General features: G+C 33.2%; 1 long non-coding RNA gene across 1 annotated transcript; it reads left to right on the forward strand.

Annotated features, from left to right (window-relative positions):
- The first annotated feature begins 2,043 nt into the window (after positions 1–2,043).
- On the forward strand, positions 2,044–9,485 carry LOC132604947 (uncharacterized). The gene is made up of 3 exons (XR_009568938.1): positions 2,044–2,183; positions 3,861–4,088; positions 4,169–9,485. It is a non-coding gene; the product is annotated as an uncharacterized LOC132604947 (long non-coding RNA).
- Positions 9,486–13,338: the final 3,853 nt, after the last annotated feature.

Consider the following 13,338-nt stretch of genomic DNA (forward strand, 5'->3'; position numbering starts at 1 on the left):
TTTATGCCTCCAATTATAGCTAAACCATTGGTTATGAGAACAAATCTCCCAAAAAGAAATTTGGTATGAGATGTGTTATGTAATATGTAGCAGCATTTGTACGCATCAACTCAGCGAGTTATAAAAAGTTCCCCTATCACAGTTGGTTCAGGGTCAGGAATCAAATAATTCTCATCTAAAAATTTGAATGTGCGGTATATGATTCAATTGCTCCACCGCACAAAAATGGGTCCCCAAATAAGGTTGGGAGGTAATGTTAGATTTCCTAACATTAGGGGGAGGGATGATAAGCGGCTGAAAAATAAGGTATATGTAATGAATTATCACTGATATGATCCTCCTTGAAAAGATAATTCAGGTTAACTGCTAGATGCATTGCTGACCCAAAATTAAATATTTTTCAGCTGCAAATGCTCCGGTTAGAATTAAAGTCCTTGAAGGACATAGTCTATGACGATAGACCAATCGGTTCCAAACATAAAACTCCTTGAAGAAGGAAAGGAGCAAATGATCAAGATGATCATACTAATAAGGCGAGTGCTTTAAAATAGCACTACGACATAATATTTACTACAACCTTTGGTTAGGTTCAGGTACCTGAAAATGATGAAAAATAAAGAGATCTCCATAAGTTATGTCGTACTGGAACTGATACCAAATGACCGTCGACGGTATCTTTTGATATAATGTAGCGCTCAATATTATAAACGATGATAAGGATCTTGAATTTAAATCTGTCAAAGAGTAGACAGATAAATGATTGGCCAAATAAATACGCAATTCAGGTATATTTTTTTCACTTGGAAAAGTAATATTTTGGATCTATAGTCCAAGGACCTCAAGATATGATGTTAGTGCGGTACAAATAAATTATTGTGCGAAAAGTAAAATGAAAAATAAAGTCGTAAGATATAAAGTACGGGTTGTGCCTTGTGGCATAATTTTTTTTTTTTTTGCGAAAATCCTGACATTATTGTATAGATATAAGTTCTCCCGTGTTAGATGCAATGAGGTTTCTTATCAGTTTAGCAATACATGAAAAATTTGGATGCGTATAATGAATTGTTGTCATATCTAGCTAGACAATGAAGTTTATATGAAAATGCTTGAAGGATTTAAAAGGTTTTAAAGCGATTCCATTGAATACCCCAATGGCCATGACATCGCTTAACATTAAGAAAGATCAATTTCAATCTCATGAAAATGGTCAGAAAGTACCATGTATTTGTGTAATTGGTGCACTTATGTTTCTTTCTCTTATAATTCATGAGATAATATTTTTATTAATACGCTGGGAAGATATAATTTTACTTCTATGTGGAGATACTCGAGTATAATCAAATATTGGTATAGATTTATCTAACCATTTGTCAAGGATTTGTGGGTTATGCAAATGAAGGAAGATTATATGCTCTATGTAACATTCGATGGCCCGCAAGTCATTTATTTGCATATGGGTGATGTCATATTTATATTGTTCTACTAAAGTCAATTATTTGTTATTTATGCAAATCATGCAAAGATAACAATGATCGTGAAGCAAGCAAATGACATGTTGATATCGGGATGAGCTCAAGGATGTAACATCTTTGTGGATGTGAGTTGGTCACAAAGACATGACCATATTAACACTTGGAAAGTTGGTATATAAGATCATTGGAAGGCATCATCTACAAGAATTGATTCGCTGAAGGTGGAATAAAATAAAACACGTCTCACTTAAAGTTATTTTCACACACGATCTTCAAAGGAATGGTGAAAAGATATTCAAGAAATCCAAGTGATAATTTAGCAGATTTGTTAACGACAGCATGGTCAACCTCAACATTTGAGAAGTTGATATACAAGATTTGAATGTGTTATCTTCAAAATATCAAATTATATACTTGACGGCTCCCAGAAGCAAGATAGAGATTTTATACTTGTCCGCTACCAGAAGCAAGATAGAGATTTTGTACTTGTCCACTTCCAGAAGCAAAATAGAGATTTTATACTTGCCCGCTCCCAGAAGCAAGATTGGCAAAGCCAATACACGCCTATATTTCCACTAATCGTTGCCCTATTGTCTTCCCACTTCCGAATTGCAAGTTGGAAAGAGTGTAATCAATCAGTGATATTTCTGCATCGATTTATGGCTTCAAATGCAGATATCCCCAACTTCGGCCCTCCTCCTCAATCTCAAGGTCAGCAACCTTCTCCATCCCACTTTCCTTTTAGAGTTTACTCCATTAACTTCCCATCTGACAATTAAGGAGTCGTTTGGTTGCTGATTAGAGTTATACAGATATTAGTAACGTAGGGTTTAGTTACTCATGTACTTCCACTATCCCATAATAAATGTTACTGTAGCCAAAAAAAAATTGTCCCATAATAAGTGTCACCTCAGGAAACCAAAACATAAATTGAAAAGTTTTTTCCAATTCTACCCTTAGACAATAAAGTAACATTTAAATGATGATTAGAAAAGCCATATATTAACTTCGCATTGTTGAATTCCCAATGTCAAAAGATTTACTTCTTGTGCATGCTCTAATCAAAAGGTTAAAGTAATTTATTTTTATTATATAGGGGTAATTTGGTAAACTTCACATTGCATTATTGGTTTCTTAATATGCCTGTTTTTGGCTTAAGTGACACTTATTATGGGACGGAGGGAGTATTAGTTATTAATTAGTGTATTTGTCCGCGTTTCGCGCGGTAGTTAAAAATGATATAAATAGATTTAATATTATAATTTTTATATGTAAAAAAAGTACTCTACCCTTTCTATTTTATGCGATACTTTTAGTTTTTCGAGAGTAAATTTGATTAATAAATTTTGAAGCTAAATTGCATTAAATTATCTTAATATTTTAATATTAAAATTTATATATTTGAAAACTACATGAAAAGTATTATAGGTGACAACTTTTCTCATATCAATTTGGTTAATACATCTTAAAATGTTGGTTAAAATTCATACAGTTTGAATCTCTTCACTATTCCCTGGGATTGGCTTTGGGCCTTCCCAGCACAGCTTAAGGTGAAGAAGGCCTCCTTCAGGGGTGGCTGAGCCATTAGTGAGATACTACTCTGGAAGGGTTAAAATTCTAACCTTGGGAAAGCGAAAAGTATCATATAAGTTTAGACAGAGTGAGTAATATTTATTAATCAAACATCTTTTCAGGATTCTACTATTTTTGACTTAAGCTTATTGAGAGACATCCGGGCCGAATATGAAACTGCTTTAAATCAATATATGTTAACCTGAATGGATACAAAAGAAAAAGGATGGTAAAAGAAAAGAAAGAAAAAAGATAACGTAACAATTTGGTAATGCAAATCTAGTTGGTAGACCGATTTTGTTTAATCCTTTATAAACTATTTAATATGCTTTTCAGATATACACAATAGAAAATATTTTCGTTCATGTGTTAATTAATACTAAAATAGAATTTAATTTTACTAACATGGTCTGTTAATGGTAAAATCAAACTTTCTAGCATGCCGAACTTATGACAAGGAAAGAAATAATTAAGTAATCTTTTCAGACAATTTCTTTTACGTTCTTATTTTTTGACAATTTTCATATCTCCAATAATCACCTATCAAAACAGAATATCAATCAATGAAAAAGAATTAGCCACTAGCTAAAACAATGAACAAAGAAAAAATCAAGCTCAAAACATAAGACAGGAAGAGAAAATAAACAATCGGTTCAATAAATAAAACTAAGCCATCTAATCTATATATAATATAAAGCTAGGCAAAAAAAGAGTGATGTGGCACCTCTCTTTGGCCAAAGATTCTATTTATCTTTTTTCTCCTTTTTTGCTTTTTTTTTATTTTTCTTAATTAGTTTCTTTTAAAAACTTCTACAGGAAGATTGCAACAGTTGGATGGAAAAAAAGTTACACGTTAGTAGTAATTAGTGATGGAAACAATGGTTGCAATTAAAATAATTAATAGTGTGAAACGTCTAACGGTTGCAATTATAATATTGAAGAGGTTTGAGGCAATGAAAAGTTATGAGGGCAGTAAAGAGATATAATAGATGAGAATTGTAAAGATTCAACTGGATGGCCATTTTTGTTCACACAATCGTTGAGGTATGTAAGAGTGATTAGCAAATCTCTCTTTATATTTTTCTTTTAATGTACTTTAACGATAGATCATAATTCTTTTGTAGATGAAATAAAATTTCTATGATATATATTCGGAGTGCTTCGAACATTGATATGATTTGTAGATGATTCTCTGGCATCTCGCCTCCATAGAATATTAAATTTAACTATGTGAGGTTTTGTGGCATGCTATTGAAAATCTTTCTGCTATCGGGTTTGAGGAAAAAATTTCCTTTATGTTCAAAATATCCAAGCGGCCATGAATGGATAGCTAAATTGCACGTATGAACACCCTTATATATACTTCGACCTGCTATAATTCAGAAGGTATGATATTTTATCGCAGATTCTTATTCTTGTGAAAGCCTTTTGTTTTAGATACTTCATTGGCCTTCCTTTTTTTTATTTTTGTCAAAAGTTCCGGATATTGAGGGCCTATGCAAGAAATAGAAAGTGGACTATATTAATTGCTACGGAAAATTCTCCCTCCTTCTTACGTTTATGTTGACAAGTTTTGTTTCATTGCGATGTTAGATTTTTAGGGTAGTGTACAACATGCATCTTACCTAGCCTTTAAACCTTCATGTCGGTATTTTTTATTTTTTTTTAAGTTCCTAAGCAAGCTAATCTTAATATTAGCATTTCCATAGAGTTGGTGGTCGATCGCGAGAACTTTTTCACAGCAAAAAGTGTGGTGTTCATAGCACTTCTCTATTAATGTGATTCAAGGCTTCATGACAAGCTATTATCTTCTTTTCTCAAGTTCTTTTATTTTTTCAATTTGAGTGTGCAATTGCTTAATCTATTTTTTTACTTTCTGAAATTATCTAAATTTTTGTTGTATTTGAAAGCATTTGGAAGTTTTAAATTATTTGGTATGGTTTTTTCAAAAGTTTGTAAGACAATGTTAGATGTTGGCTAAGTTTAGTTGCAAAAGAAGTTGTTTAGTCGATTTATAAAATATCAACGATGTGAAAGCATTTAGATTTTTAAAGAATTTTGTAATGATTTTTAAAAATAATTATAAGGCCATGCTAGATGTTTGGCCGGCTTATTTTGATAATAGTAAATTGCTCTGTGCTATGTGCTACATGGAATTATAATTTAAGTCCTTCATTAATCGTTTTGGAGAAATTCCAAGATTTGCTCTTGCAGTTTAAACGTGAAACAAAATTGTGATTTTTGTTTTTCGGCTTTTACTTCTGAAAAGTTTGATTTTATTTTAGGGAAAAAGAAGAAGTGCATGTGAAGAATACCGTTTTTTAAAACTAAGGTATTGTCCATTAATATTTTCCCTTTAATCCATTAGGGGCCGTTTGGTAGGTGGGATAAGGATAACAATCCCGGGATATTTCATGAGATTATTTTATTATGTGTTTGGTCATAGGTACTATTTAGTCCCAGGTGTCATAGGTACTATTTAGTCCCAGGTTATTTTATCCCACCATTTTTAAAATTGATCACATGGGATAAGTTATACATATAGAAAGTGAGATAAAATAATTTCATGAGTTATTCTTGTGTATCCCATCCCACCAACCAATCGATCCTTTATATTATGCTTCAATTAATTGTATTAATTCTTATAAAGATTAAAATAAAAGTTGATGATATTTTCCTTTTCTTTAGGATTCATTGGCATATATTGTTTTTTCGTTCATTCGAAATATATGTTAGATAATTAAGAAAATCGCATTTTTTTTTATTTTTTTTTTGGGTATTATTGAATGAACTTTTCAATTTTATGATAATGAGATATGACTAATGATCTTTATACAAGATGTATCTTATCTTGTGAGTATAAGCGATGATGCATGAATCTTAAGTTTATTATTGGTAGTTTGGCAACTTTGATGCACGAGCTATTTATGTCAAAAAATATATATTCCTCATTTCATGTAATAGCACACCTAATTGATGGTAAACATTAATTTTTTCATACAAATTATAGCATTAATTTTTAAATTATCTTATTTTTTAACCGCGCGAAGCGCGGATAAGATTACTAGTGCTAATTAACTTGGTTTGCGTTGAAAGCCAAGTCGGCTTTCTTCAGTCTTCCGCGGATGTATTCCTACACAAACATTTCAATCGTTGCCTATTCTTCTAATAATAATAATTACCTGATTAACTCATAGATAATTACACCTCAAACATTTTGTAACTGACACGTTACTAATCTTCTTTACTCGAATACATCCTCTTAACTCTTATATATGAGTTATACACTCTCCCTCCTCCTGTAACATCAGATCTTCTCCTCCGTTCTCTTAAAAAAAATCAATTTCTTTTGTAAATTGTGATTCAATGTTATCTGTTTTTTCTGTTCTTCTTTTTCTACTTTATTTATTAGGTAGATTTTGTCTTTATGATATGAACTCGGACCTTTTTCAACGTGTTTTTTTATATGTATTTGAGATCTTTTCCAACTAGAAATGTTTAACATTAGAATATTATACTAACACGCTGTCACACCCCATTTTAACCCGGGTTAAATTAGAAGTATGACATATTGGAGATTCCTGTTTTTTGTTGGTTTGTTAGGGAGTCGTCACCTAATTATTTACGGTGAATTAGGACACCTAAAGTTTATTAAAGTTATGTTTAAATTTAACTCTGTTTAAGGTCTGCGAAACTTAAGATTCTAGGCAAGGGTTCAATTAGTCTAAAGGGAAGGTATTAGGCACCCTTTAAGACCCATTAACAATGGTTAACCGACCGGACTTATAGTTAATTAAAGCTAAGTGTAAATATAGTATTATAGAAAAGAACATAACTTGGTAAATAGGACTGAAGTTATAGATAGACGTATAAGTAAGAATGCTATTTAAAATAGGACTTGTAAAAATAATACTTTGTACAAAAGAGTATTTCTAATGTTATTTTGTAGACACGACTTATAAATGTCGTCAAGGTTTTAAACGAAAGTATAATAATGTTGTTTGAAATAATACTTGTAAAAAAATGTAGTGATTTAATAAAAAGAGTTTAATTATAAGTAAACCAAAAAAAAGAAACGGAATGAGTAATGTTCATACGTATTATGAATTACGCCAACTAGCAAATTAAAATGTATTTGTAAAATTATTGCAAGATTAATATTAATGTTTTAACAAATATGTATTTCAAGTATTCTAAGATAAAAAGAGTAAATCTTGATTCTTTTAGCTCGATGTGGTCGTGCTAATTTTGAAAATCAGTCATTCAAATAAATGTTATGGATACTATAAATAAGTTTAGAAGATAAAACGGAAGTGAATGTAATTTGCGGAATTAACTACCCATTACTAAACTAAACTCCTTAATGTCAAACTAAGATTCATCTAAATTAAAGAAATAAGACAAAGTAAAGAAATCAGTCATGCAAGGCAAATTAGAAGTACACAACGAAATAAGATAGCGAAAAAAAATAATGTCGTATCTAGCCCGTTTAGGCCCAACTATTGCGGACTGTTTCCGCTGCTGGGCTTTAGTCCAGATTTTAACATGGCTGTAAGGCCGTTTCTGCCATATGGGCCTTGGCCCAGAGTTTGTTTGCTGCGAATGGAAGGCTGATTCGAGAGAAGGATTTGGCTGGGATTTTAGCCCGACACCGAATGTGGAAGGCGACGAGTCCTCGAACTCGTGCGCGATGTTCATGCATAAAACGAAAGAAAAGATTAGTAAAGTGAAGATATACAAGAGAATTATATGTGATATACAGCGCAATATACACTGAATTATATAAACATTTGTATATGTCTATACACCTTGTGTATAGATTTAATTAGTAAGAGATGGCAGTTAACCTGGGATTACAATATATAGTGGAACAGCGAAACCCAAATCAAGTTTTTATAAAAGAGAAAAAAGTTTACATGTTGACAGTACATCATTATTGTCCAGGCTCCTATTGAGCCACAACTTATAATTGAGATATATTTTAATAATGGGCAAACATCATTTTTCGTATGCACCCATACGCAAACAGTAGCGGCAGAATTAATACGGGGGAATTTAGAGCGTTAACTGAAATTCATTAAGAACCAAATGTGGGCCAGTATGAAATCTAAGCATACTATATTGTAAACTTCATTTCAACGAACCCCCACAAACTAATCTAAACACTCAACGGGTTGTATCGTATTGTAGACTTTGTTCGACCAAGTCATAGAAAGTGTATATGAGACAATATGTCAAGTAGTAATAACTAAACATATGGACAACGTATTAAACTCAGACCAAAGCACAAATAATTCAACAGAAGGACAGTAAGTAGATTTCCATTTTAACCCTGAACCAATTTTGTTTCAGATAAAGCTGCGTAGGAATCTCATGACTCAAAATATAGACTCAGATTAACAACTTGATTCACTCCTTTTATAAATTTTAGGTCTGGACAAACAAATATGTTGATTAAGACTAGTGTCAACTCTCACCTTAAGGCATTCAAGATCTTTAAACAAGATTCAAAGGTATTTCAGGCAAGCAAGTAACCAAATGGCCCTGGATTAAACCTGATTCTAAATAGTGATCCTCTAAACACTCGACCTAATCAAACCTTTAAGTATTTCGCACAACTGGATTCGAAAAAAGGATAAAGACTCAGCTGGTAATAAAACAGGTCCCCAAAATGCAATGTGCAGATGCAAAGACAACAAAATATTTGTTTCACAAATAGGTCATATGGTAAGCATTTTAGATTTCCACTAGTTCTAAGGGCCTATTTAGTCAAACCCAACCCAGAGATCATGCCCAAGTGGAGGATTTTAAGCATTATAGTCCTGATATCAGTATTCTATAGGTCTTATTTTAGCTTGATTTGCCTTTATCAAATGAAATAAGCCAGGCTGAGTTCTGAATACATGGTACTCTTATTAATATTCCTGATCAGTTTATCTATTTGATTTTATTCTTCATCATATTTATACCAGGTCAACCAGTTATTATACACCATAAAGCCTACCAAGTCAATAGGAAACAAAGGCAAATTACAGGGAATGTCAAGTCATGATACTTGTACAATAATGCAACATCTATCATGGAAGACATTAAGAGTGAACAGAGCATTTTGTACAAGGATCCTTTCAACACAGAGTTAAGATGATTCTCACTTAGGAATAGCAGGGTGGGGCATGACAATCTCATCTCTTAGGAGAGGAATATCATAGTTTAAGCTAGTGAGAGTTGCAGACTCATTCAAAATACAAGACAATTATCATACAACAACACTTAGAGGTATATCTAGGTCATTAGTTCTTTCAAAATAAGTATTGTCACATAGAGAGGACAAATGGTCAAACAATGATCCAACAACATGTCATGTAAGGATCTAGCACAAGGCAGTCCCATCAAAACCATACGATCTAAACTACTATTCAAACAGTTATGTGACATCCCATATGTCCCTAATTAGCTAAAGCAAACTCCTTATTCAGACACAATACTGATAGTGAACTGTTACCCTCATCAGACCTCGAATTTGTTCCCCATGGATAATTTTAGTTCCATAGCAGTTCTCATATATTTTGTACAGGACTAACATGAATTTGATTGAAGAATACACTGACGTTAAACATCAAAATCACCTTAAACGACAAACAGCAAATGACTAGACTAATCTAACAGGTCCAAATAAATAGGATTATGTCAAATTAGAGATCAAACACCATCGTCACAATTATTCCTAACGAAACTCGTACGAACATCTAAACACCAACAAAACTGAAATTAAACTAAACTAAAGTTACCACATAAACAAATGGATGTTGTTAATTACCGAACTGAGACTACACCAAATTAAGGCACGGATATACAAACATTATTAATTACTAAATCGAACCTGGACTTATTAAACATGAGCATGCATAATGATACTGAGCTGCTAAAAAATGGAATTAAAACGACTGAAACAAACACACACGAGCACACCAGGGATTCCAGATTTGAAAGAAAAGAATACACCGACCTTTTGTGGGTGCAGTGAAGTGGGTGTCGACGTCGTCGAATCTACTCTCTCGTTATTAATATCCCTGAGCTTGCATATGCTCGGATTCCAAACGATAATAGAATGAAAGAGAGCAAGAAGATGTTTGATATTTTAGAGTTGATGTCAAGAAACGAGAAGACTGTTTTTCGTTTCCGGTTCAAACTATTCAAAGGAACCCCCTTTATCCAACCCAGTTCTATTTTGTAAGCCATTCGACATATCAAAAGCATACCCGAGACATAGTGATGAAAAAAAAGAATAGACACTTCAAGGCGGCTAAAAACAAAACCCTATTTGAAGGGGAATTTCGGCTATGCTGAACTCCTGATTTAAAGTTGTAATCGAAAGATCCCCCTTTTATGAACTCTGAATACTCATATATATAGGACTAAGAGTAGGGTTTTGATTCCCGTTTAAGAAAGGAGAGAGAGGAGCGTATGAGACAAGGATGAGTGGGTGACAGAGGCGCGGAGATGAGGGGACAAGGGAGTGTGGATGTGCAGAAGAGTGCGGGGAACGTGGGGCGTGCGGGTGAGAGATGGAGAAGATGACAAAGAAGAGGGAAAAGAAAGAGAAAGAGGAGGGAGATGGAAGGGGGCGGCTGAAGATGGGAATGGAGGCGATGAGGCGGAAATGAAGGAGAGAAAAAGGGAAAAGAAAAGAAGAGGAAAAGAAAGAGGCGGAAATGAAGGGGAAACCCTAAAACCCTTAATTTGCTGAAAAAAATGAATTGGACCCGGTCCATTTGTGGACCGGGTCAAATTTAGACTGGGTATTTAAAAGAATGGACTAGTAAATTAAACATGGACTGATCTAAAAAATTGAGATAAAATATGGTCTAGTCCAAAAATATTAGGAATTAATCGGACTTTGATTCGGGGGCCGGTAAGTCAAAATACGGACTGAGTGCAAATAATAGTTTGGCTTCTAAATTTGAATAAGAGACACATTTTGATTAACGATGTACTAAGGGTGCCAGAATATCACCTAATACGAAAATATGTAATTATAAAAAAAGACCCGGGTAAAAATTATATGATGTCGCAAATGACCGTGCAATAATATTTAATAACAAACGCTCTCATTTAAATGTGCGAAATAGATGCGATGTGTGTGCGGAAGTTGGTAGAAACGTTTGAGAAATGCAAATTTCAATAATACTGAATAATAGTAGTAAATAAATAGCGGTAGCAATACTGCTAAATAATAATGATAATGGTAATAATGATAATGTTGATGATAATGGTGATAAAAGATAATAATAGATATAATAATAATGGTAAATAACAAACATTGATAATAAATAATAATAATAATTAATAATAATAATAATAATAATAAAGATGATAGAAATTAATAAAAATAAAAATAATAACGATAAATAACAATTATTGATAAAATAATAATAATAATTAATAATAAAATAACGATGATAATGATGACACATAATTGATAACAAAAAATAACGCTGATAATAATGATTAGTAATTAATAATAATAATACTAATAATAATAATAATAATGATAATGGAAAAAAATAATAATAATAATAATGATAATAATAAACTGCAGAAGAATAAATAAAACGTGGGTGTTAATAAAAGACTAATAATTATAGCAAAAACTTAAAATGCATATTTTTTAATTTCTCGAAATACCAGAAGTATAAATAGGTATTTCGGAGGAGATGCGGGACAAAATTAGGTGTCAACAGCATATAGAAAGTAAGGATTTATAAAGTGTTGTCTTGTAATTAATTTAACGATTCTAAACCCGAAAGTGAAATGACGATGAACATTTAAAATTTGTGATAAATTAATATTTGTAATGTTAAAAATAAAAGTAGTGAATATAAATAGCAGTGAAAATAAATTATCTAGCTCGTTAATAAATTTAGACGTCTGAATGAATAGAATTAAATAAAGGAGGGACAAAATTGGGTGTCAACAGATGCCCCTCTTCGACCGGAGGTGATGTAAGAATCTTCGGGCGAAGAAGTTGACGTAGTAGCCAATTTTGTTTGGACCAACGAGTATGAGTTTGTAAGAAAGTATGATTTAGGAAAATTAATGGAAAATATTATGAGGGCCGAAGGAATTATGGAAAATTATGGCCGAATCTCAGTTTCGAGTTGCCTACATATCTCGGGTTGCACGAGAATCAGGCCATGTGTAGTTCGAAAGTTTTTATGGATTCACAATCTTGCAGGGGGTTGTAGACAAGTGACGAGACGTTCAAGAATGGAACACGTGTTTATAGCCTCCTAATTATAAATGTGATGCACAACACACCCATAAGTAGGACTCTACTAGACACGGTGTAAATTCTTCAAAGATGCCCAAGTGTTGAGTTATGGAAACGCTGGGGATGTAGAAAGGAATATGAGATGGTGAGAAGAGTAGATTGAGTAGAGTTTTAGCGGAGGATGTGAAAGAGAATTTAACCTACGTATCACGTGTTTGTGGACATAGGCGGAATCGAGTTCGAGAGTAGATCCGCGACCTTTGCTTGTGAGTTTGGTATTCCTCTTCAGCAAATTTTCCCTAGTTCACTGCGTAAGATAAAGTTCCACGTAGTGTTGCGTCTCTGCAGGTTGTACTTTCTGTCCAAACTGAAATTCACGTCCAAATTAGTAATAAAGTTGAAAGTGTAAAGTTATAAATAATTTAAAATGATAGTAAATAGGAGTGTGAGGACGAAGGTGAAGCCGTGTGGCTAATGTTGTCTCTGATTGTCTTCAGGGACTTGAATGAATGCGTGATGCGTATGCTGAGGGTGTGACAATATTTCCCGTTGCATTTGCAGATGATAGTGATAAGGTCTCCGGCTGTCTTCCGGGACTCGATGATAAATGATATCTGCGAATTTTAAGGTAAATTCATTAAAGCGGTAAGGTAGATGATGAAATAAAGGAATGAAGTAAGGAGAAAAATAAGTGTGTAGCCGTTTGGCTTATGCAAGTGAGGCCGTGTAGCCGGGTGATGTCTCCGATGGTTGTCGGGACTCAATGATATGCTGATGAGGTTGTATAGCCAAACGATGTCTCCGGTTGTCTTCGGAGGCTCAATGATAATTCCTGTAAAGTTCAGGGTAAAATTGTTAAAGTTGGTAAAGTAAATGATAAAGTAGAGAGTAAAGTCAAAGTGTAGCCGTCTGGCTTATGCGTATGAGGCCGTGTGGCCATGCGATGTCTCTGGTTGTCTTCAGAGATTTGATGATGATTCCCGTAAAGTCCAGGATAAAGTTGTAAAGTGGATGATGTCTCCG

This window comes from Lycium barbarum, chromosome 8, assembly GCF_019175385.1.
Source record: "Lycium barbarum isolate Lr01 chromosome 8, ASM1917538v2, whole genome shotgun sequence".
Classification (NCBI taxonomy): Eukaryota; Viridiplantae; Streptophyta; class Magnoliopsida; order Solanales; family Solanaceae; genus Lycium; species Lycium barbarum.